Genomic DNA, 26,416 nt, shown 5'->3' with positions numbered 1-26,416 from the left:
TAGAGATCTTTCTGAAATTTCAGAGATCAGTTTCATCAGCTTTCAGAATGAATCATAGACACTGGTGCCTTGTGAAATCACTTGGGTCAATATGTAATTGAAATGTAAACACCCTCATCTAGTAAGGAGCTTTGTGCCCAGCTCATGGAGGGCTTTACAAACATTGTAGCTCTCATTGCAGTGCTGAATAAATGTAGATACTGCCCTGTAAAACAGTTCCCACTTCTCAGGATCAGGGTATCCTCTATACAAGGCAACTCTTTAGGACCTTTTACTTTTTTTTTTTTTTTTTTTCTTTTGAGACACTGTGCAGCCCAGGCTGGAGTGCAGTGGGCAGTGGTGCAATCTCGCCTCACTGCAACCTCCGCCTCCTGGGTTCAAGCGATTCTCCTGCCTCAGCATCCTGAGTAGCTAGTACTACAGGTGTGCGCCACCACGCCCAGCTAATTTTTTGTGTTTTTAGTAGAGATGGGGTTTCACCATGGGCTAGGCTGGTATTGAACTCATGACCTCAAGCAATCAGCCTGCCTTGGCCTCCCACAGTGCTGGGATTACAGGCGTGAGCCACTGCACCGGGCCAAGTAGGACCATTTTCATCAGGGATTCTCCACAGTTGTCCTGATGACTTTTTTTTTTCTCCTTTCTATTTATTTTATATCTGGTAAGATAAGAGTTTTCCTCCTGTTTTCTTTTCTCCCTCTAATCTTTATATTTGTCGTTTCTGCTATCTCTTATTCTCCAAGAGAGGTGGTTAAGAAAACAAATTCTTCCCTTTGTTTGGAGAGAGGTTGAGAAAACAAATTCTCCCCGTTGTTTAGAAAGAGTTTGTTTCATTATTTCTACATTCATCTCAACTGTGGAATCACTCTCAGCAAATATTTAGACTTAGTTGTCATTTACCTCTCCATAGCTGCACCCTTAGAGAACTAGGTAGAGATATTTAAATTTCAGAAAAATATTATTTCCTTAATTTTTGAATTTGTGTTATTTCAGTGTCAAGCAATTCATTCAATTTCAATGGTGGTGTAAATATTATTTTCTGCTTTATTTTGTATATTTATGGGCTATTCATAAGTCTCTCATACTTTCTCTTTTTGTTGTTTCTTCATTTCTTTCAAATAGGCCTGTGTAGTGTCTAATAATAATTCATTTGTCATGAATTAGATGCATATTTTATTCTCTGTTCACTGTCTGATAAATCCAAACCCTTCCTATCTTCCTTCGATTTTAGAGAAAAATAGTTTATCTAAAACCTTCGTCCAGGTTATCTCTTACAGGTTTTTTTTTTTTTTTTTTTTTTTGAATAATATGAACTCAATGAGCTGTAGCCTATCTAAAAATTAATTTACTTTTCAAGTAACTCTTACCCATTTCCAACTGCTCATTAAAGTAAATTGACTAAAATTGTTATCAGCCAAAATTTTAGCTTCAACATGCCTTACATTAATTATTATTTTTCTTTGCTGTCTTTTAATTTGTCACTCTATCTGTGTATTTTGCCATAAAATGCGGGCACTATGACACTCACAGACCTCTTCTCTCATGAAAATGGCCGTACTTGTATCCTTACCTACAATGCACGTCCTCTATTGGAAGTTTAATGAAGTACTGTCAATAATATCCTAAATTAAACAGCCTAAACTTTCCTTTGCAAACATATCCAAAACTTACGTAAGAAGCCATTGTACATAATAACATGAATAATGGTAACTTTTGCATTACTGTTTTTTGATACCAGATGATATTCCGTGTAGTATCTCATTACTTCTAAACCACAACCATAGGAAGCAGACACATGATTATTATCATTTTACAGAAGAGGAAGCTAAAGCCCAGATACATTAAATAATATACCTAAGTTCCAAAGCTAATCTATAGGAAACTAAATTTCTACCTGAGTACTTAGACTCCAAAAGCTTTTCTCTTATACTCTACTAAAAGTGATTTCTACTACATCTCATTTGATATTCTTGGTCAGCGAATGGAAAAAAGACAGATGGGTCTGAGGTAATGGCAATGTGCTTACTTAAGCTTAATGAAGTTAAGATTCCATTTGCTGTTGTGGACTCCTTAATGGTGAAATCAATACATTCCTGGCTTTCTGTGGGCAGCTATTGACATAGTGAATCTATTTTAGCCATTCTGTTAAATAGAAAACACACAAGTAGTACCCTTTAACCTAGTACATCATTACCATCCTATGTAGAATAAAGACACTCATTTTTCCAAGGACAAGAACAAGAAAAAAAATGTTTATCATATTATAGCTTTCTTATCAGAAATCTCTCTGTGGAAAAAAAAAATATCTAATTCTCCTGTACCATGGATTCTGGTTAGTAGTTATGGAAAGAAAACTGTGTGTGTGTTCGTGTATATGAATAATAATTGATTGACAGGATAACAACAAAATGAAGGATATTACTGTTTCTAATATATGTTTATTATATAATATGAGACATTCAGTTTACTATGACTGGCTCGATACTTATCAGAATGACAATCACAATAATAGGTATCAAAAAGATAATGTTTAAAACTGTAATGACTTGTTAACTTTAATATGTGTTGTGAAAAAAATTGATTTCAATCCCATGCTAAAAATTTTCTCAGCAGGATACCATTGTCAATTTGATGTTTGAGGAGGAAATGCTGAACAATGAGTCTTAAAAGCCTTCCCACCTTCAAAGGTGGAGAGCAAAGAATGTCCAAAAACCAAGGCTGTATTTCAGAAAGAAAAATATATAATAACAAAAAATACTGAGTGTGATAGCACTAAACACTATGTAGCTGTGTAATGTGTAAAACTGCGTAAGTATTTCCAAGGGTCACATTAGAGTGATACCATAAAATACATAAAATGAGCTTGAAAACATGTTGTTGGAAAACTTGTGTTTCTTAAGAAAGCATCCAGGAGGCCAGACTTTTCTTGGTAACACATAGATCACAATGAAAGCAGTCAGAATTTTCTGACTTTTCTTATTTATAGATATAAAATTGACTGTCATCCAAATGGCAGTAGGTAAATGGAAACAACATTCTTCCCTAAAGTGACAAAGAGTCCTTATTCTGCAGAAAATGCCTGCTTATACAATTACTGCTTAAGAACTAAAAAATGCCCACTGTATATGTGCTATTTGGGAACTCATATTATGTCATACTTTTACACCAGTAGTGCTAATTTAATTGCTTATTCTATTCACATAATATTTCCAAAAGTGTTTCTATTTCTTACCAAGAATGATTGCTAATACTTACTGGAAGTTTCGATGTGTCCTTCAACACAAATCCACATCAAATACTCCACAAGTTGACCTACAGATTTTATACAATCCTCATCAAATTACTAGATGTCTTGCTTGAAAAAAATGGCAATGTGATCCCAAAATTTATACAAACATAGAAAGGATCAAGAATAGTCAAGACACTTTTTAAAAAGAAGAACAAATTTGGGGGACTTGGCCTTCTCAAATTCAAAATTTTCACACAACTACAATAATTAAAACAGTATAGTACTGGCTTGAGGATAGTCAAATATATCAATGAAATATAACTTAAAATCTAAAAATAAACTCTTAAATGTGTGGGCAATTGATTTTCAAAGAAGGGTTAATTCAATTCAATTAGGAAATCAGTTGATAACAAATATTTCTGAGATTATCGGATAGCCATATGCAAAATCAAGATGAAATTGTGCCAAAAATAATATGCAAAATTCACTTAATATGAATCAGAGATCTAAATGAAAGAGAAACTAGTATTAGAAACTTAGAAGAAAATGTGACCAAATCTTTGTAGCCTTGGGTTAGAAAAATTATTCTTGAATATGACACCAAAATTATAAAGTGATCAAGTAATAATTAATTCTACTTCATTAAAGTTAAACAAATATTTGAACTTCAAAAGCCCAGTATCAGGAAAATTAAAAGACAACCAAAAAAAGAGAGAAAATATTTTTAAATTATATATTTGATAAAGAACTTTTGTCTAGAATATGTAAACTACACTTCAATAACAAATATGTAAACAGGCACATTTAAAATGGGCAGAAAATTTGAATATTTTCCCAAAATAATATAAAAATGAGCAGAAGACACTTAAGAAAATACACAACATTAACCATTAAAAAAATGCAAAACAAAACCACAATGAGATAGCATTTCACACCTAGTTTGAATGGGATGGCTGTAATAAAAAAGACAGATAATAATTACATTGATAATGATGTAAAACATTAGAATCCTGTTATGCTGGTGGTAGAAAATGTCAAACGATACAGCTGTTATTGAAAATTGCTTGGCAGGTCCTTAAAAAAAGTTATACAAACTGGGTACAGGGGATCATGTCTATAATCCCAGCACTTTGGAAAGTGGAAGCAGGAGGATTGCTTGAGTCCAGGAGTTTAAGACCAACCTTTGCAACATGGTGAAACCCTGTCTCTACAAAAATAGGGTGTGGTGGTGTGTGCCTGTAGACTCAACTACTCAGGAGACTGAAGTGGGAGGATGGCATGAGCTCAGGGAGGTGGAGGTTGCAATGAGCTGAGATCACACCATTGCACTCACGCCTGGCCAATAGAACCAGACCTCGTGTCCCAAGCAAACAAACAAAAAAGTTAAACATGGAATTATTATATAACCTAGAAGTTCCACATCTAGCTATATATCAAGAGAAATTAAAACATATGTCCACATAAAAATGTGTACATGGATGTTTATAGCCACGTTATTCATAATAATAAAAAATGGAAGCTGTGCAAATGTCCATCTTCTGAAAATAGGATAATTAATATTCAGTGTATTCATAAAATGGAATATAAGCAGAAATAAAAGGAGGTGAAGTACTAATACATGCCCAAACACGATGGCCCTTAACAACATAATTCCAAGAGAAATGTGAAAGAAGCCAGTCACAAAGGCCAAAAATTTTACTTACCTATTTATATTATATGTCCATAACTGAAACATCTATAGAGAAAAAATAATAATAAATTTGTAGTTGCCTAGGGATATGCGGGTTTGAAGAAAACTGGAACAATTAATATCTATAACCTTTTCATTATAATGGGAATGTTTTAAAAGTGATTATAGTGATGGCTTCATAAATTTGAACATATTAAAAAATGTTAAATTGCACACATTAAATGGGTAACCGTCATAGTAAGTGAGTTAGACCTCAAAAAAGCTGTGTAAAAAATAAAACACCTAATTGGAAGTGTAATTACACAATAGATTATAATATAATGTATTTGTATCACCGTTATATACATAACTACTTTTTATTTTGTCTCAAAAACTGTTTTCTGGACCATAGTTTCAAGCTTCTAAGGGTAACAATGAAACATTATAGTACTCATTATTATATAATACTAAGTACATTACTTATACTATGATGTGCTATCATAATTTTCATTTTACCTAATGTCATCATGTCAATATTTCACTTCACTTTATTTTTCTCATGATTTTTGCATTACTATTATGTATGTATGTATGTATGTATGTATTTATTTATTTTTGAGATGAGTCTCGCTCTGTCGCCCAGGCTGGAGTGCAGTGGCGCAGACTCGGCTCACTGCAAGCTCCGCCTCCCAGGTTCACCCCATTCTCCTGCCTCAGTCTCCCGAGCAGTTGGGACTACACGCACCCGCCACCGTGACCAGCTAATTTTTTGAAGTTTTTAGTAGAGACGGGGTTTCACCATGTTAGCCAGGAAGGTCTCAATCTCCTGACCTCGTGATCCGCCCGCCTCGGCCTCCCAAAATGCTGGAATTACAGGCGTGAGCCACCGCACCTGGCCGATTTTTGCATTATTTTAAGTGAGATGATATGCATGATGAGTCTGAGTATCATAACATATTCTACATTCTAAGCAGTGATCATTGCAGGAGCTCAGCCCTATATATTATGAGCTGTTGAATGGTGTCCCTAAAGCCACTTCAGGTGTGTCAGAACCTAGAGGAACTGTTTACTCATGGTTACAGTTTATTACAATTGAATGGATACAGATTAAAGACAGCCAAGGCCAAAAAAGCATGGAGACAAGTACAGGAAATGTTCACAGGTAAACCAAGAAGAAGTGGAGGATAATTCGAATCCCTATGGTTCAATGCTTTCATATCTAGAGAAAAAAATAAAGGTAGGAGTGGAGGAAAAATAGTATCCCTATGGTTTAATGTTTTCCTATCTAAAAAATAAATAAATAAAGAAAAGTAGATTGTACATCATATACAAATACTGATTTTTTTCACCTTTCGGTGGTAGTTTTCCTCTTATGATATATTGTTCAGTGGATAATGTGTATCTGCATAAACTGGCAGAAGGGAAAAGCATGGACAACTTTCTTGACTCCCTATGTCTCCACTCAACTCAAATCAAATCAAATCAATCATCAATCCTGCCAATACTCTCATCTTTGTATTTAAATAGACTCTCCTATTTTGTACTTTTTCACTTTCTCCTGATTATAATCCATATTTAAGTTCCCAGCATCAAGAACCTGACTTTCTGCTAGTGTCTTCTCGGGCAGATATATAGAACTATTTTGAGTAACTTTATTTTATCAAAGCAAATGATGACAAACATTTATAAATATAAAATTAACTCAAATAATAATAATAAAAGAAGCTAACAACCATGTCCTCAGAGAGGACAGGCACCGGTGTAACAGAAGGATCCAGAGACCATCTCTCTAGACGTCTAGCTATAAAGCAATACTTCATTGGCAAATGGAGTGTAAATTTTATTTTAAAATAAATAATGCATAAAGGAATAGATGAATGAATATATATACACATACATATATGGAATATATGGACAAATTAATAGATATGAGAATGGTGTACAGAAGTTACTTAATTCCCATTGGAGCTATCCATATACAGGAGAGTTTAATCTGGGTCTCATTTTCCTAAAATATGAGATAATACATATTATTGATATTTTGAGCACCATTTCAGTTCTAAGCGAATTCCCTGACCAAAGCAGTGGTAATTGAATGAAAGCAATATATAAACTTAAGCATTTATTCTTGTGTTTCTGAGGAAAAAAAATCAAATCGTGAAATATTTAAAAGACTAAAACAAACACAATAATCCAACATCTATAATAAATTATGACATGGATGTTTTTATTATAAAAATAGATGATAATTTTAGACAAATTAGCTACTATTTAGGCAGAATACTTTAAAAATCTGATAATGTTTTATAACTCTTTTTTTCCCTTAATTTGGTTTCAGTACCTTTAGGCTATTTGCATTTTCCAGATGTTTAAGGAAGCAAAGCAGCTGGAAGTGGTAAATAAATGCTTCTTAAATTTTTAAATAGAGACTTGTTGTAGTATAATTTTAGTTAAATAAATACTTAACAGATTACTTTTTTCTAATCTAAATGGTAAACCAACATCAAATACATATAGAAACCATGCAATTTTTCATGACTTTTTCAAACTACAAAATAAAAGTTCAAAATTATGATATGACATTTGATTAATTTTTACATTATTTTACTTTATGATAACTTTTGGTATTGCATGCCAACTAAAGTTGTTTTTCAGGCCAATTAGATTATATCATGTTTTGATTTGTAGGCTTTTGAGAAAGGTTATTATAAAATTATTTTGTGTAAACTAAAAATAAATCATATTAGATTTAAATTTCCACTTTTCCTAATTGAGTCTAAAGCATATGATTGACACATAATACTAAATGTGGTATAGTTTCTTAGAATCATCAAGAACAATGATTTCCTGGAATTAGAATCAGATATATTGATTGTACTGATGCTCAAGAGAAGTGCTGATCAGACATCAATAATTCATGTAACTGTGGCTGATGGCATATTGTCAGCAAAGAACAGAGCTAGTTAGACATCATCTATACTGTTAGAGCAGTAAATATTGTTTTATCTCAGAGCATGCTCTCATCCCCTTCTGTTCTTATGCCCTACACCTACTAATGCAAACATTTGTGTGTGCCATTTCAATCAGGAATAACATTAATCTTTGTTTCATATTCAAAAATATGATTGTCTTTCATATTCACAGATGAGAGCTTTGAGGGTTTTACTCCAAAATGATGTGAATGAAGGAATCAATGCTTTGCTTTTTTTCCTGCAATGATTATTTCAATAATTAATTGTTTTCTGATTTTTTACAAGATTTGAACTGAATTATTTTAGGCAGACAAAAAACACAGATCTATGATTATCCAGAATTTATTGCTGATAAAATGTTTATGCAGTATTTTTGTATTTGTTTTTCTTTATTATCAATTAGAAACCTTAATTGTTAACCGAATTGTCTCTATGTACAATGTGATCATTCTATAAATATGCTAATACATTTTTTAAATACATAAACCAAAAGAGTGTTCATTCACTAAGAATTTGTTTTCAAGTTACATAGAATAAACTTATTTCTCAAAACATTTTGGCTTTTTATCTGGTCAACTTTATATAATAGTTTAAGATTCTCATTTGGAATGGATAAATTATCTTTCAGCCCAATCATGATTTCCCAACGTGAGCCATGAAAAAATATTTCTTATGAAGTAAAACACCTTAATTAAATACATTTTGTGTCCCTTTTAACTTTAATTCACTTTTTGTTAACACGTCTATTTTTAATTTTAAAAAGTGTTAAGATTATCTTTAGAAAAATTTTAGGTTCACACCAAAATTTGGAAGAAAGTGTAGAGAAAACTCTATACTTTCCTCTAGCTCTCATACCTTCTGCTCCCATGGATAAACAGCTTCCACCACTGTCAGCAAACCCTATTAAAGTGTTATAATTGTTACAATGAATAAGCTTACATTGACACATCCTGATTACCTACAGTCATAGTTTATGGTTCACTCTTGGTGTTGTGCATTCTATAGGTTTGGACAAATGTATAATGATATGATCCCACCATTATATACCAAACAGACTATTTTTACTGCCCTGAAAATCTTTTGTGCTCTACCTATTCATGCCTTCCTCCACTCTAACCAGTGAGAACCACTAATCTTTTTACTGTCTCCATAGCTTTGCCATTTCAAAATGCTACATAGTTGGAAACATAAATTATGTAGCCTTTTCAGATTGGCTTCTTTCACTTAGCAATATCATTTAAGATTTCTCCATTTGTTTTCATTGCTTGATAAGTCATTTCTTTTGGGGAGGAAATAATATTCTATTGTCTCAAGATATCCCAGTTTATCCATTCACCTCTGGAAAGACATATTGGTCATTTCCACATGTTGGCAATCATGAATAAAGCTACTATAGACATCTGTATGTTGGTTTTTGTGTGAACATACATTTTAAATTATTTCGAGTAAAAAGTTAAAACCATGATTGCTGCATCATATGAAAAGAATGTGTTTACTTTTGTAAGAAACTCCCAAATTGTCTTCCAATGTGGCTGTGCTAGTTTGCATTTCTACCAGCAATAAAAATTCCTGTTGTTTTGTATTCTTTTCATCATTTGTTGCTGTCAGTGTTACAGACTGTGGTCATTTTAATGGGTGTATAGTCCTATCTCATTGTTGTTTTAATTTGCATTTTTTTCCGCTAACATATGCTATGGAGCATCTTTTCATATGCTTAGTTTCCATCTGTATAGCTTCTTTGATTTTTTTAATTAATTTATTAATAGCATTCATAATTTTTTCCCATAGGATTTATCAGATTTATTCTGGTAGTGACTGAGTTCATTTAAGTCACCAGCAATTTGGGCAGGTTTTATATTATTGCTAATTTTGTAAAAGTTACATAAAAATGAAACTGCACAGTGAGATTATAATGAAAAAAAAAAATTACCACTTCTCCTTTTCCCTCATATACACCATTTCTCACATTAACTCTCATCATATAAAAACGTTTTTTTGGTCCTTTGAGGGCTATTATTACATTTTCAGAAAATATTTTTCGTGTCTCCTTTTAACTAGTTTTTTGTTTTTAAGTGCTGTTTGTTATCTTTGTGTAGTTGTAAAAATGTACATAACATTCTTCCTGGAATCTGTGACTTTTGATACCATCTCTTAATTTTCCACTGTTATGATAAAAAAAAAAAAACTTTCACTCTATATCAACAAAAAAGCTTCACCTTATGTCCATATTTCTTATTCCATTTCCCACTGTGATCACCTCTGTCTTTATTCTATGTTGACAAAACCATGCTTCTACTTTATGACTATACTTTTCTTTTATTCATATGCTGACTTTAGTTTAGAATTCAGATAAAGTGTTTACATTGTTTAGCTACATAAATATAATTTAATATTGAGCTAATTGTCTGTTATGATTAGATTCTTCTCTATTCAATATGCTAGACCTACTGAAATTTATAAAATAATGTTCCTTAAATTAAGGTAAAACTGAGTCTGCTTTTGTACATACAGTGATTTCTCTAACTATACTGCCCTTAGTTTGCTTTATGTTTGGCAAGTGTTATTTTTGTAATGTAGTTTTGATTTGTTTCTTAGCATTTCTATTTCTCTTATTTCCTACTTGGGTCAACAAACTTATCAGTCCTCCAAATTGTTACTGATATCAGTCAGCTTCTTATTAATCCTTCTATTGTTTACATCTGATTTTATATAGATATTCTCAATTGAGGCCACTGACACTGTTTTCTAAGAAGATACATGTCCCTTTCATATTTTACCTTTTCTTAAATTGTATAAATGTTTCTTTGTTATTATCCTTTTGTTCTTGGAATATATTTTTAAATAACTTTCTCAGGAGGATTGAATGGGGAAAATATTAGTTCATGCATGCACAACAATGACTGACTACATTTTGTCCTCATATACTTGGCATATAGAATACTAGACTCGTCGAGTTAGAAATCACTTTTTTATCAAAACTTTAAAGGCATTGTACCCTCTCTTGGTTTCTATTATCCTCTGTTACTTATTAATGCCAAATACCAGTATGATTATTGTCCTTCAGAGCTGATGTTTTTAAGAACATATATAATATAAATTATACCATATATTGTATATTTATCTATACTTTCTCCATATGGACGGGGCAGATTAAATTTCCTGTCAGCAGTGTTTTGTAGTTCTCCTTGTAGAGGTCTTTCACCTCCATGATTAGATGAATCCCTAGGTATTTTATTTGTGTGTGTGTGACTATTGTAAATGGAATTGCATTTCTCATTTTGCTCTCAGCTTGAATGTGACTGTATAGAGAAATGCTACGGAATTTTGTAGATTGCTTTTGTATCTTGAAACTTTACTGGCCTTTTAACAGTTCCAGGAGCCTTCTGGAAGAGTCATTGGGATTTTCTAGGTATGAAAACGTACCATCAGTAAAGAAAGATAGTTTGACTTATTTTATGTTTAGACGCTTTTTCTTTTTTTTTCCTCTTGCCTGATTGCTTTGCTAGGACTTCCAGTAACCATGTTGAATGGGAGGACTGGTGGAATTGGGCATCCTTATCTTGTTCTAGTTCTCAAGTGGAATGCTTCCAGCTTTTGTCCGTTCAGCATAATGTTGGCCGTGGATGTGTCATAATGGCTCTTATTATTTTGACATATGTTCCTTCATTGGCTAGTTTGTTGAGGGTTTTGTTATAAAGAGACCTCAAATGAGGTTATTTCAGCAATGTTCACAGCAGCTTCATCAGGAAGAGACTTCACTTTGAGCAGCCACTTTCTTTGTTCATCCACGAGAAGCAACTCCTCATTCTTTCACGTTTTATCATGAAATTGCAGCAATTCAGTCACATCTTTAGGCTCTACTTCTAACTGTATTTCTTTTGGTATTTCTACCATATCTGCAGTGACTTCCTCCACTGAAGTCTTGAGGCCCTCACAGTAATCCATGAGGGTTGGACTCAACTTCTTTGAAGCTGCTATTAATGTTGACATTTTGATCTCTTTCCCCGAATCACAAATGTTCTTCATGCCATTTAGAAGGATGAGTTTTTTCCAGAAGGTTTTCAATTTACTTTGCCCATATCCCTGAAAAGAATCACGATCTATAGCCACTGTAGTCTTAAAAGTGTATTTCTTACATGATGAGATTGAAAGATGAAATTATTTATTGATCCATGGGCTGCAGCATGGATGTTGTGTTAGCAGGTATGAAAACAACATTAATCTTTTTGGGTGTCAGGTGTATTGTCAATGAGCAGGAATATTCAAATAAATCTTTTCTTCTGAACAGTAGGTTTCAACAGTAGGCTTAAAATGTTCAGTAAACCATTCATTAAACAAGTATGCTGTCACTCAAATTTTGTTCCCTTTCTAGAGCACAGGCGGAGTAGATTTAATATAACCTTTTTTTTTTTTTTTTTTTTTTAACTTGGAGTCTCACTCTATCACCCAAGCTGGAGTGCAGTAGCATGATCCCAGCTCACTGCAACCTCCGCCTCCAGGGCTCAAGTGATTCTCCCGCCTCAGCATCCCTAGTAGCTGGAATTACAGGCGTGCGCCACCATGCTGGCTAATATTTTTGTATTTTAGTAGAGACGGAGTTTCACCATGTTTCCCACGGTGGTTTCAAACTCCTGAGCTCAGGCAATCTGCTCTCCTCGGCCTCCCAAAGTGCTGGGATTACAGACATGAGCCACCACCCCCAGCCAACATAACTCTTAAGGGCCCTAAACTTTTCATCATAATAAATTTGCATTGGCTTAAATTTAAAGTCACCAGCTATATTATCCTCTACCAAGAGAGCCACCCTGTCCTTTGAGGCTTTGTAGCCAGGCATTGACTTCTCTTTGTTAGCTATGAAAATTCTAAATGGCATCTTCTTCTCATAGAAGGCTATTTGATCTACACTGAAAATCTGTGGTGTGGTGTAGCCAGCTTTGTCAATGATCTCAGCTAGGTGTTCTGAATAAATTGCTGCAGCTTCTACATTAGCACATGCTTCTTTATCTTGGAATTTTATGTTATGAAGATTGCTTCTTTCCTTAAACCTTGTGAATCAGGTTCTGCTAGATTCAAGCATTCCTTATACAGCTTTGTCACAGGGAGTCCTAGGGAGAGAGTGAATAAGTCGACACACAACATCTATCTATTGAGCTCATAACTTTTTATGGGTCTGGTTTGTGGAGACAAAAAATAATTTCAATAGCAACATCAAGGATCACTGATTACAGATAGCATATTAAAAATGAAAAAGTTTTAAATATTGTGAGAATTACCAAAATGTGACAGAGAGACACAATGTGAGAATATGCTCTTAGAAAAATGGTACCAGTAGACTTGCCTGGTACAGGGTTGCCATAAACCCTGGTTCAATTTATTTTAAAAATGCACCATTTGCAAAGTACAAAACAAAGTGCAATAAAATGAGATATGTCTATATTACCTTATTGTTTTATTGTAATTTAAATATTTGAATTATCTATTAATTTATTTGCTGCTAGTATTAACTGAGTTGGGGGCAACCTTTTAAATCTTTGCTCGCGTGTCTTTTCTCCCATATTGTCGATCTCAATTGTTTTGCATTACATTATCTTTGAAACATTCTATTTTAAGTAATACCTTATTACTAAAAATACATTCTTTTAATTTACTATTTGTCAGTTTCCTAGCATTATGTCCTCAATTTGAGAAACAGGACATTTTACATCCTGTTTAAAAATAGAATGATTATTTCTGTAGTTTTGCAATCTATTCTTTACGTTATGTGTTTCCACTCCTGTTTTATTGTTTGTTTGTTTATTCTGGCTTTTTGCCTAAAGGTCTTATTCTCAAGATTTAAAGAGATGAGGATATGAAAGCTGACTAGGTGCTCTACGAATCTGTGTGGCTCAATGTTTGCAGAGTTCATATTACTAGTCATTATACATGAGTAACCAAGCCCACATTACATGCTATATTGCTTCCAAGACATTCATTTAACTAATAAAGGAAAAGTCCTACTGATTTTTTTCTTAACCTAGGACATCTCTTTCTGTTTCTCACTATGTTTGTTGGAGAACAGGGAGGGAAGTAAATGTGTACACATTTTCCTATACAGACCTTAAATTAATTCTTGGATTTTTGCCCAATTTTTAATCCAGTTACCTGTTGTAGCAAGTTTTAATCCAGTTTTAATCCAGTTACCTGGTGAAGCAAGTCTGCAGTCTATACATAATTGTGCTGACATATAAGTTCCTACCTTTTTAACAGCTCTTTTATTGTACATTCAATCTTGCTGTCATTACTTCCATTTTAAAAATTATCTATCTATTTTATAACTTCTCTACATGTCATATACTGGTATCCTCTTTTTTTCTCTCTCTAGCATGTTATAGATGTAAATCCTTGTTGTATTTAGTGTCATTTAAATAAGATCTTTGCCACTGCTTAAATAAGGGCAGGGTCACTGATATGCTCAATTTTACATTTTAATCTAGAAGGCTTGCAACTCTTTACTGGAAATTCCAATGGAATAAAAAATAAAAGAATAGCACCTTTCAATTAACCAACATAGGTAAATGCACTCATTTTCTACCATATCATTTATAATAAAATTTGTAGGGGCACTATTTACAGCACATAAAATTGACTGTATCCTGTTATGCCATAAGTGGATTAGAAAAATTAATATGATATGTCATATTATATTTGTAATTCCATATATAGCTTATATAGCTCAATAGCATTTTATTTCTGTTTAGCAATACAAATAGATAAAATTTGCTTGTTTTAACTGATCTCTAGAACTTTCACGTGCCATAAAACCCTAAATTTTTCTATTTTTTTTTTACACCTCTCCACACACATCCAGAGTGATTTCATATGCATAAACCCAAAAAGGTGACATCCAAAATCCCTTAAAATTCTAATCCACTTATAGCATAACAGACACACTCAATTTTATGTGCGTAAATAGTAGCCCTGCAAATTTTATTATAAATGATATGGTAGAAAATGAGTACATGTTCAATTGTACCTACAGAATTTATAATCAATCCTGAATTGAGGAAGTAAAGGGAAAAAAGCAAATTATTTATGTAAGGGCTTGATAAACATAATTTTGTTATTTTCAATCATCCATTGCATGCAAAGTAGTATAAAGTATGCTCTTCCTACATACTGAGTGATCATTATTCATTCTCTGGGGCTTTCCTGTTCTGAGATGTACAGACTTAGGTGATTTTACCAGGAGGTAAATTAGATGAATGGCATTTCTCCTACTTGAACATACTGCCCATAATTGCTAGTAGGCCTTCAAATTCTAGTCCAAATTTAGGATGTTAATAAATCCATGTGTTTAGTTTTTGAAGAAAATAATTATTGAAAGTAAATTCAAATCAATACACTTTGAAATATTAGAGATGGCATTTCCAGTAATCATTTCTTTCTGTAGTTAGGAGTCCATCAGATTCTCTTACTTTGGCTGACAGGTTCTTGAACACTGCAATAAATGTGACAATCAATGCCTTGGAGGTCAAAGATACTAGATGTGCATCTAATGGAATGAATTAATGTTATGATAGGAATCTATGTGTTGCCCTTCTTTGATTACTTGTCTGTAAAGATGAAATAACCTACAGTATATACCATATTATACAAATACTAAATTATATTTCCACATTCCCCCTATTGCTAAAATTACATAAAACTAAAAGATTCAAATATTTAGAAAAACTTAATTGCCTTTGATTTTCCTCTCTGTTAGGGACAGAGAGAAATTACTTATTAAATAAATCATGTGACTAACCAGTAAAGTTTCTACATAATCTGGTAAAAAATCCAAGCTCATTTGAAAGTTGAGACAGGCAATTTTTGTAAATAATTTGTCTAAACATTATATACTTAAAATATATTATATTTTAGAAAATATTTAATGTTGAATGTCAGCATAATATGCTAAATTGCATTTGATGTACAAGAAATGGAGTATTAAACAATTATTTAGATAATATAAATCTCAAATATAAAATAAAATAAGCATGAGAACTGTCTGTTCTCTCTAGTACATGTGAAATATTAAAATTCCCTTTAAATTACTATATCTCATTTTCCTGAATATTTGACATACTTTGGACCAAATAAATATTTCTTGAGCATCACCTTATTTATTGTTGGAAAAATAAATTTGCTCTAATTATGCTTTAAAAATTGGCAAAAATAAAGTAAAACCTAGTATTTCTATTTGCATTTAAATATCTCAAGAGTATAATAAAGATATTTTAAAACTCATTCATATATATTATCAAATATGGTAAATACAACACTTTCAAATTATTCTACTTCTATTTTAATGCCATTTCATCAGTGGCTCCTGACATTGCTTAAAATTCCTCTCTGTGTCTTAGCTGATGCATTTTGTAATTATGATTCAGAGCAGAGAATTAAAATTACATCTATGATTTCTTCCTCTGACAAACTATCTCGGTTAACTTTTCTTTCCCTGTAATTACCTTAATGGCTCAGCTGCTGGATGTTATCCCTGGAAATCTGAGAAACTAGGTAAATGTCTCTTGTAATGTTTCCTACTGTAAAAGCTTGTTAACCCAATATCAAGCCTCATTGAAAACTCTGAGTTAGGCAATAATAAACTGAAAAAGAAAATATGTTTTCTTATAAACATCTGTAAGTACTGAATGTAACAAATATAATTACGACGGAAGAAATACGGGCATGAAACATTCTTTTTGATGAGTAGAAGATCAAATTTTAAAAAGTAATCTCCTTTCCTCCAGTCTTGGCTAATGGAAAAGAGTTGGATTTATCCAACCAGAGGTGTAATCTGAAGTGAAACACACAGTGTGTCACTTGGTCTAAATATTTGTGCCTCTACTCATCACCTACATAAGCTACAGTCTTCAGATATTTTGTAAATTCTTCTTGTTTGCCATCCAAATGTAAAAGGAAAGATAAATTCTACCTTTGTGTTAAGAGTCACCAAAATAAATTTAAAGTCACAGATATAGAAAGCACAAAGACAGGAGTGCAATTTTATACTATGATTTTATTATTTGTATAAAACTAAGAAGTTTTTGTCTTTCTGATTATTGAAATAGGCAAAACTACTGTGATCTTAACAATTTTATTGTGTGAAATTAAGAGCAATTAAGTTTTTCAAGTATAGCATTGGCTACAGTGAGATTGTATTTGTTATTGAGTCCATCTTCCCTACTTCCAAAATTATTATTAAATGATTTCAGATTAGTAGCCTCAGGCAAATAGCATACATAATATAATTCCAGGAAGTGATAAGTGTATTATGAAGAAAACTAGGGCAGGACAAGAGTCATGGTGACTGGTGCTTATTTTGGATAGGTTTAAAAGTGAAAACTTCTTTGTGAAAATTCGATATAAGTAGAGATAAGAATGAAATGAGGACAGAGCTGTATAAATGTTGACTGCAATACAATGTTCAGCCAAAGGCAAATGCAAATTTGAGGGCATTTTCTGCCCTTTGTCTCAGAAGGCAGAAATAAAATTAACGTCTTCCAGATACATCAGTGTAAATGTTAACCATATGATAATTTTTCTGAGTCATAAGTTGTCACTTAGACACTGCACTGAAACTCTCCTACATATGGTAAATTCTATATGTGTACGATTACTTATTGTCCCCTCTTTTCCTCCCCTGCATTACCATTACCTTTATTCCAAGATCTTTATCTAGATTAATGGCATTACTGTATACTTGAAACCAACAAGAAACTCATATATATATATATAGTTTTTGACTCAATCCTCTGCATATTCATTGAACTCTTTTTTTTCCTCTGATGGTCTATATTCTTCTCCCAGTCTGTTAGCATAAGAAGACATTCACTATATTTATTAGAGTAAATCATATTTAATCAAAAAGTCCACTCCTTGAACCTCACCCAAACAAATTGTATTATATTAGTAATTTATGAAGTCTCCATATTACTGGTTTTATGGCAGGACTCTATTCTAGCCTGAGCCTGACCCTTGTGTGGCATTGCACGCCTTAAGTCAACATGCATCTTTTATTGGCATACTTAGTCTTTCTGAACTACTGTAAAGCAGCTAGGTCTAGATTCATCCTGCAGAATTACAGGGTACATTGTGTTAGATAATTGTTTAAACTAAAACTTCATTGACTTCATTGCTCAGGCAGACTTTTGATTTATTTTATTTATTATTTTTTTGTGTGTGAGAGAGTCTCATTCTATCACCCAGGCTAGAGTGCAGTGGTGTGCTTTTGACTCAATGCAACCTCGACCTCCCAGGTTTAAGTGATTCTCCTGCCTCAGCCTCCCAAGTAGCTGAGACTATAGGGGCACACCACCACACCCAGATAATTTTTCTACATTTATCAGAGACAGGATTTCACCATGTTGGCCAGGCGGACTCAAACTCCTGAGCTCAGGTGATCCATTCACCTTGGCCTCCCAAAGTGCTGGGATTACAGGCATGAGCCACCACACCCGGCCAACTTTTGATGTCTTAATCAGAATTTTTTTCCTTTTCTTACACGTGAACATAATCTCTAAGTGCTCAATTCTATGATTTTCATTTCTGATTTGCTTTTCTCATGCACCAATCTACCTTTGCATTAATATTGATACCAGTGACTGTCATATAAGATGGTGAATTGGAGGCAGTATTAGCATGCCACTCACACTTGGAAAAACAAAACAGTAAACAGAGATTCACACTGTAAACTTTTTTCCAAGAAGCACGGTAGGAAATTAACACAAAAAAGGAAAGAAACCACAAACCATTTGAAAGAAGCAGCAACCAGCAGCCTAAATCACAGCCTGGTGAAAACCTGTAAGTCCCCAGAATGTGAGAGGGAGAGAGACTACCTCCAGAAGATACACCCCATTTGGAGAACTTGGCAATTTAGCTCACAAGGGAAGGCATGAACCCTACCCAGCACTGAAACTGAAACACAGAACAATGGGGAATATAAAAGTAGCAGCAGTGGGAAGAGCCCAGCATGCATTTCCAGTCTCCAGCACAGACTGAAGACGCCATTCCTGATTCTTTGTCACAGGGGAGCTCACTGAAGTCTGCCAGCTAATTCAGTCAGCAGTTGCATGTTGAAAATGTTCCTAACTGAAATTCACAATATAACCTCAGGGGATGACAAACTCCTTTGGCCAGAACGGGGAGGCAAGTGGGAAGTGTGCTGCAACCATGAGCACAGGAGCTAGGCACCCTGGCTTTGGGGCTGGACAGGGAGGAGCATGGCCTGAAAGCTGTGCTTCTTGTCTCCAAAGGGAAGGCTTGTGAGACGTCTAGGCAGTTTTGACTTCTATGCTCAGACATGCAATTTAACTAGCTACTGCTAGCAAACACTGTGGATGAGAGAAATGCCTTGCCAAGTGTGTGGGAGCTGGATGAAGCTTACCTCACCTTCTATTTACCACTCCCTGCAAAACTCTATTGCAGAGGAGGCAGCTATGATTATTTTTGGAACATTACCCAGTGGCCAGAGAACTGCCTCCCAATGCCCCCAGAGCCCTCTGATTTCCCCGTACATAAAGAGGCAGCACATAATCCTGTCTCACTTAGCTCCCCCTGTTTTTGCCCTTCTATGTGTCCTGGTAGCTTAACACAAAAGACAGAAACTGTAGTTAACCCTGTGGCTCTGCTCATCACCTAGTAAACCAGAATACCTCCCCTGGGTAATGTAATGCAGGCACAAATCCACCTGCTTCCACCTCAGCTGGTGCTCTTTTGTAAGTGCCACCTCCTGGCTGGAGGTCACCTGACAGACAATTACAGCATCTCAAGGTAGAATAACAATGTATCCATGAAATAGAAAACTTGTGTGTGTGAGCTCAGTCATCATCATTGTCTGCAACACCCTGGCTAACCAGGAGGTTCTGTGTCTGTGCAAATGACCAGTCCCCTACTACTACAATTAGTATTTGAGAAAGCCAACACACTAAGGCTATTTAAAACCAAGAAATCTCACAGAGCCTACATCTCTCCCTTGCCACATCTATCAGAGCATGTGCTGGTACCTGCTACTGGGACGCTTGAGGACAGGTCACATCCCTGGATCCCACTGGGCAGCTAAACTCAGAGCAGCAGGAACATTTGCAGTTGTTTGGTTCACAGGGACTCCTACTCCTAAGGGAAGGGGAAGTAAACCACATCCAGGAAACATCTCATGGGACAAAAGAATCTGGACTGCAGGCCTGAGTCCCAGATTTTTCCTCTGGTGGAAAGTTTCTTTAAGTAAGGCACAACTGCAGTGCTGAGTTAGCAGAGAAAATGTGTAGCTCTACCAATAGACAAGCAGCTCTGGTGCTCAGGAAGGTTCTTCAAGAAGACTTGTTTTTCCTTTTGTCCATCACTGCAGAAACAACTGGGACATCTCCCATGGGAGCCTAGCATGGGTGCAAATATAGACAGACTTTCTGAGACACTTCAGGGTGATTGAACCCCCACAGGAGGAACACCCTCCAGATACAGGCTTGCATGAGGGGTAGAGTCATGATTCCTCTCCACTTGGACATCAACATTCCTGCAGATGTAAAAGGTGTCTGCCTGGTCTGAATAGCCAGAACAATGGGTCAGGAGTATGTCTGGGGAGTGGATAGCTTTCCTACTGGCCTGGCAGGGGAGCTAAGGTAGCTCCTACCCTTCCTTCTGACAAGACCTTAGTGAATTTCACTGAGAGCTTCCCTGACTGCTTCTGTCAAGGCTGGGACTTTAGCCCCACATTGGGTATTGCATTCACCCACCTACTTTAGTCACAAGCAGTTTCCACTCAGGGACACCTCCCCTACTGGCCTGAAGTCTGAACTATTTAACCTAGTGGATAAAATATTGGGGAAAAATAAATTTAAAAGTGCATACCATGGTGGGGTGAGGTGAGCTTCAAGAGACCTCTGCCATTCCAACCCATAGGAGACAGTGGAATTGCTGGCACACTCAACACACATTGCTGCTACAATCATTATCTAAGAAAAGCCATTATAAAAAACAAAAACAAAAATGAAACTCTATAACCAAGGAACTCACACAGTCTACCACTAAAGTACCAAGACCTGAATTAGGCTGCAATAAACTATAAACATTAAAGTCACATTCTTAAAAGGGAAAATAATTTAAAAATATAGTCAAAAAACAAATTTAATAATAATTAAAAGAAATAGCCTGCCCAAATGAGATGAAAAAAAAACTAGTTATATAACAAAATAGGCTTCTATCACATCCCCAAAAGATCACATTAGCTCTATGGCAATAAATCCAAACCAAAATGAAATCTTTGAAATACCACATGAAGATTTCAAAAGGTTTGTTATTAAGCTACTCAAGGAGATAGCAGAGAAAGATGAAAACCAGCATAAATTAATTAAACAATTCAGGATATGAATGTAAGTTTTCTAAAAAGACAGATTAAAAAAATCAGAAGTTCTGAAAATAAAAGATACATTTAGGAAATTACAAAATGCAGTGGAATTATTCAAAAATAGGCTAGAAAAAGTAGAAGAAAAAATTTCAAAGCTCAAAGACAAAGTTTTCAAATTAAGCCAATAAGACAAAAATAAAGAAAAAAGAACAAAAAGAAATTAATAAAGATTCTAAGCAATGTGAGATCGTGTTAGCCAAACCTAAGACTATTTGGTTTTCTCAAGGGAGAAGAGAAAGCAAAAAAGTTAAAAAAAAAAAAAAAAAAAAAAAAAAAACTTATTTGAGGGAATAACTGAGTACAATTTCCTTGATCATGCTAGAGATTTGGATACTGAAATACAAGAGACCCAAAGAACTCCTGGTAAATTCATCACACATACCAAAAAAGTCTCCACCAAGGCATATGCCCATTAGGCTATCTAAAGTGAATATTAAGGAAATAATTCTTAGATCAATGAGATAAAAGTATCAATCTTATAGGAAAACCTATCTGACTAATAGTAAACTTCTTATTAGTAACCTTGTAAACTATAAAAGATTGGGGTCCTGTCTTCATCTTCCTTAAACAGGATAACTGCCAACCAATAATTTTGTATCCAGCAAAAGTAAGTTCTATAAATGAAGGAGAAACTGTCATTTTCAGACAAACACATGCTGAAGGAATTCGTTCCTACCAGACCAACTCAACAAGAAATGCTAAAAGAAATTCTAAATCTTAAAACAAAAGGTTGATATGCACCAGAATAGAATCTCTTGAAAGCATAAAACAATAACACAATGTAGAAAACAAAGTGTCTAAGTAACAATTAATGTAACTAAACCTCATATCTCAATACTAAATTTGAAAGTAAATGGCCTAAATGTCCCACTTAAAACATGCATATTGGCAGAATGAGTAAAGAATCACAAACCACGTCTCTGCTCCTAAGCATGAGAATTTGATAAACTCAAGTTAAAGGAGTGAAAAAAGATATTCCATGCAAACAGAAAACAAAATTGAGCAGGAGTAGTGATACGGTTTGGCTGTGTGTCTCCTCCCAAATCTCATGTTAAATTGTAATTCCTAATGTTGGAGGAGTGAACTTGTGGGAGGTGATTGGATCATGGGGCCAGATTTTCCCCATGACGTTCTTCTAGTGAGTGAGTTCTCATGAGATCTCATGGTTTAAAAGTGTGCAGAACTTTCCACCTGGCTCTCTCTCTCTCCTGCCTCCATGGTAAGACACACTTGCTCCCCCTTTGCCTTCTGACATTATTGTAAGGTTCCCGAGGCCTCCCAGTTATGTTTCCTGTGAAGCCTGCAGAACTGTGAGTCAATTTTTTCTTCATAAATTGCCCATCCTCAAATAATTCTTCATAGCAGTGTGAGAATGGACTAAAACAGAAAATTGATTCTGGGAGTGCAGCACTGCTATAAAGATATCTGAAAATATGAAAGTGAATTTGGAACTGGGTAGTGGGCAGAGGCTGGAAGGGTTCAGAAGAAGATAGAGATGTGAGGGAAAGCTTGGAACTCCCTAGGACTTGTTGAATGATTATGACCAAAATGCTACCAGTGATATGGACAGTGATGTACAGGCTGAGGAGGTCTCAGATGGAGATGAGGAACTTATTGGGACCCGGAGTAAAGGTCACACTTGTTAATAACCTCTGCTTTAGCAAAGAGACTGGTGGCATTTTTCCCATGTGCTAGAGATCTGGGGAACTTTGAACAAGAGAGAAAATAAAGATTATCTGGCAGAAAAATATTCTAAGCAGCAGAGTTCAAGAGCTGATGTGACTTTTTCTGAAAGCATTCAGTCATATGTATGAACAATGAGGTGCTCTGAAATTGGAACTTATATTTAAAAGGGAAGCAGAGAATAGAATAAAAGTTTTGGAAATTTGTAGCCCAACCATGTGGTAGAAACAAAAAAAAAATTCTGGAAATAAATTTATGCCTGCTGCAGAAATTTGCATAAGTAAAGAGGAGTCAACTGTTAATAGCCAAGATAATAGGAAAAATGTCTCCAGGGCATTTTAGAGAACTTCACAGAAGCCCCTCCCATCATAGGCCTGGAGGTTTAGGAGGGAGGAGAGGAAAAACGGTTTTGTGGACCAGGCCCAGGGCATTCCTGCTCTGTACACCCTCAGGACATAGCACCCTGCATCCCAGTCACTTCAGCTTTAGTCCTGGCTAAAAAGGGCCAAGGTACAGCTCTGGTCATGGCTTCAGAGGATGCAAGCTTCAAGCCTTGGCAGCTTCCATGTAATGTTGAGCCTATGAGTGCACAGAGGGCAAGAGCTGAGGTTTGGGAACCTCCACCTGATTTTAAAGGATCTGTGGAGATGCCTGGATGTCCAGACAGAAGTCTGCTGCACGTGCAGAGCCCTCATGAAAATCCTCTACTATGGTAGTGTGAAGGGGAAATGTGGCATTGGAGTGAACAAGCAGAGTCCCCACTGGGGCATGCCTAGTGGAACTGTGAGAAAAAGGCCACCATCCTCCAGACCCCAAAATGGTAAATCCACTGACAGCTTGATCTGTGCACCTGAAAATGCTTTAGGCACTCAACGCCAGCCTATGAGCACAGTCACAGGGGCTCTACCCTGCAGAACACCGGGGTTGGAGCTGCCAAAGGCCTTGGTAGCCTATCTTTTGAATCAGCATGCTCTGGTTGTGAGATTTGGAGTAAGAAGGGATTATTTTGGAGCTGTGAAATTTAATGGCTACTGTGCAGAGTATCAGACTTGCATGAGGCCTGTAGCCCCTTTATTTTGGCTGATTTTTCCCATTTGGAATGGAAGTATTTACCCAATGCATGTAACCCAATTGTATCTTGAAAGTAACTAACTTGTTTTTTTTATTTTACAGACCCTTAGGTGGAAGGGACTTGCCTTGTTTCAGATGACATTTTGGACTCAGGTTTTCTTGTTAATGCCAGAATGAGTTAAGACTTTGGAGTGCTGTTGAGAAGGCATGATTGTGTTTTGAACTGTGAGGAAAACATGTTATTTTGAAGGGATGAGGTGCAGAATGATGTGGTTTGGCTCTGTGTCTTCACCCAAATCTCATGTTGAATTATAATTCTCAATATTGGAGGAAGAAACTGGTGGGAGGTGATTGGATAATGGGGGCAGATATTCCCCATGCTGTTCTCATGATAGTGAGTGAGTTCTCATGAGACCTGATGGTTTGAAAGTGTGTAGCACTTCTCTCTTCGCTCTCTCTCCCTCTTCTGTCACCAGAGTAAGTTGTGCTTGCTTCCTCTTTGCCTTCCAACATGATTGTAAGTTTCCCAAGACCTCCCAGTCATGCTTCCTGTTAAGCCTGTGGAATTGTATTTCAATTACACCTCTTTTCTTCATAAATTACCCAGTGTCAAGTAGATTTTACAGCAGTGTGAGAAAAAACTAATATAAATAGCTATTCTTACATCAGATAAAACAGAATTTAAGGCAGCGACAGAAAAAAAAAATCAGCATGTAATGATAAAAGGATCAATCAAACAAGAAGATGTTAGAAACATAAATTTATGTGCACCTAACACAGGAGTGCCCAGATTCATGAAAGACTTACTACTAAACCTAAGAAATGAGACAGGCAGCAACACGATAATAGTGGTGGACTTCACCACTCTACTGACAACACTAAACAGATCATCGAGACAGAAAGTCAACAAAGAAATAATGGACTTGAACTACACACTGTAACAAATGAACCAAACATGTATTTACAGAACATTCTACCCCAAAACTCCAGAATATACAATTTTCTCATCAACTCATGAAAGTTTCTCCAAGACAGACCATATGATTAGTCACAACGAAAGTCTCAATAAGATTAAAAATATCAAAATTATATAAAGTATCTTTGCAGACCACAGTGGAATAAAACTAGAAATCATCTACAAAAGGAACCCTCAAAACTGTACAAATAAATGGAAGGTAAACAATCCTCCTCAATAATTTTTGTGTTAACTATGAAATCAAGATGAACATTTAATAAAGTATTTGAAATACATGATAATAAAGACACAAGTAATCAAAACCTCTGGGATATAGCAAAAGCAGTGCGAAGAGAAAAGTTTGTAGCACTAAATGCCAACCTCAAAAAGTCTGGAAAATAACAAATTGACAATGGAATGTCACACCTCAAGGAACTAGAGAAAGAAAAACAAACTAAATCTAAAGTTAGCAGCAGAAAATAAATAGCAAAAATCAGAGCACAGCAAAATGAAATTGAAACAAACAAACCAAAAAATAAAACACACACAAAAAAATAGTAATTGATATGGTTTGGCTTTGTGTCCCCACCGAAATCTTACCTTGAATTTTAATAATCTCCAGTGTGCCAAGTGCAGGATGAGGTGGAGATAATTGAATCCTGGGGGTAGTTTCACTGATGCTGTTCTTGTGATAATGTCTTATGATTTTATAAGCATCTAGCATTTTCCCTACTTGCACTCAATTCTCTCTCCTGCCGTCCTGTGAAGACATGCCTTCTGCCATGATTGTAAGTTTCCTGAGGCCTCCCCAGTCATGTGGAACTGTGAGTAAATTAAACCTCTTTTCTTTATAAATTACCCAGTCTTAAGTATTTTTTCATAGCAGTGTGAGAACAGACTAATACAACAATGAAACAAACAAAAAAAAAAATGGCTTCTTTGAAAAGAAGCAAAACTGATAGACCATTAGCTAGATTAGCCAAGAATAGAAGAGACACAATTCAAATAAATTCGATTAGAAATGAAACTGGAGACATTACAACTGACACCACAGAAAGATAAAATATCATTTGAAACTACCATGAACACCTCTATTCACATAAAGTAGAAAATCTAGAGGAAATGAATAAATTCCTGGAAACATATAACCTTCCTTGATTAAATCAGGAAGAAACAGAAACCATGAACTGACTAATTACAAGGAGTGAGACTGAATCAGTAATTTAGAAATTGCCAACAACAAAAACAACAAAAAAGGCAAGGGCTAGATGGATTCACAGCTGAATTCTACCAGATATTCAAAGAAGAATTGGTGCTGAACCTACTGAAACTATTTTCAAAAATTAAAAAGAGAGGGAATTCTCTCCAAGTTATTTTATGAACTAGTGTCACCCTGATACCAAAATCAGGAAAGAAC

This window comes from Macaca thibetana, chromosome 6 (assembly GCF_024542745.1).
Source record: "Macaca thibetana thibetana isolate TM-01 chromosome 6, ASM2454274v1, whole genome shotgun sequence".
In the NCBI taxonomy this organism is placed as follows: domain Eukaryota; kingdom Metazoa; phylum Chordata; class Mammalia; order Primates; family Cercopithecidae; genus Macaca; species Macaca thibetana.
This window is presented reverse-complemented; position numbering follows the sequence as displayed.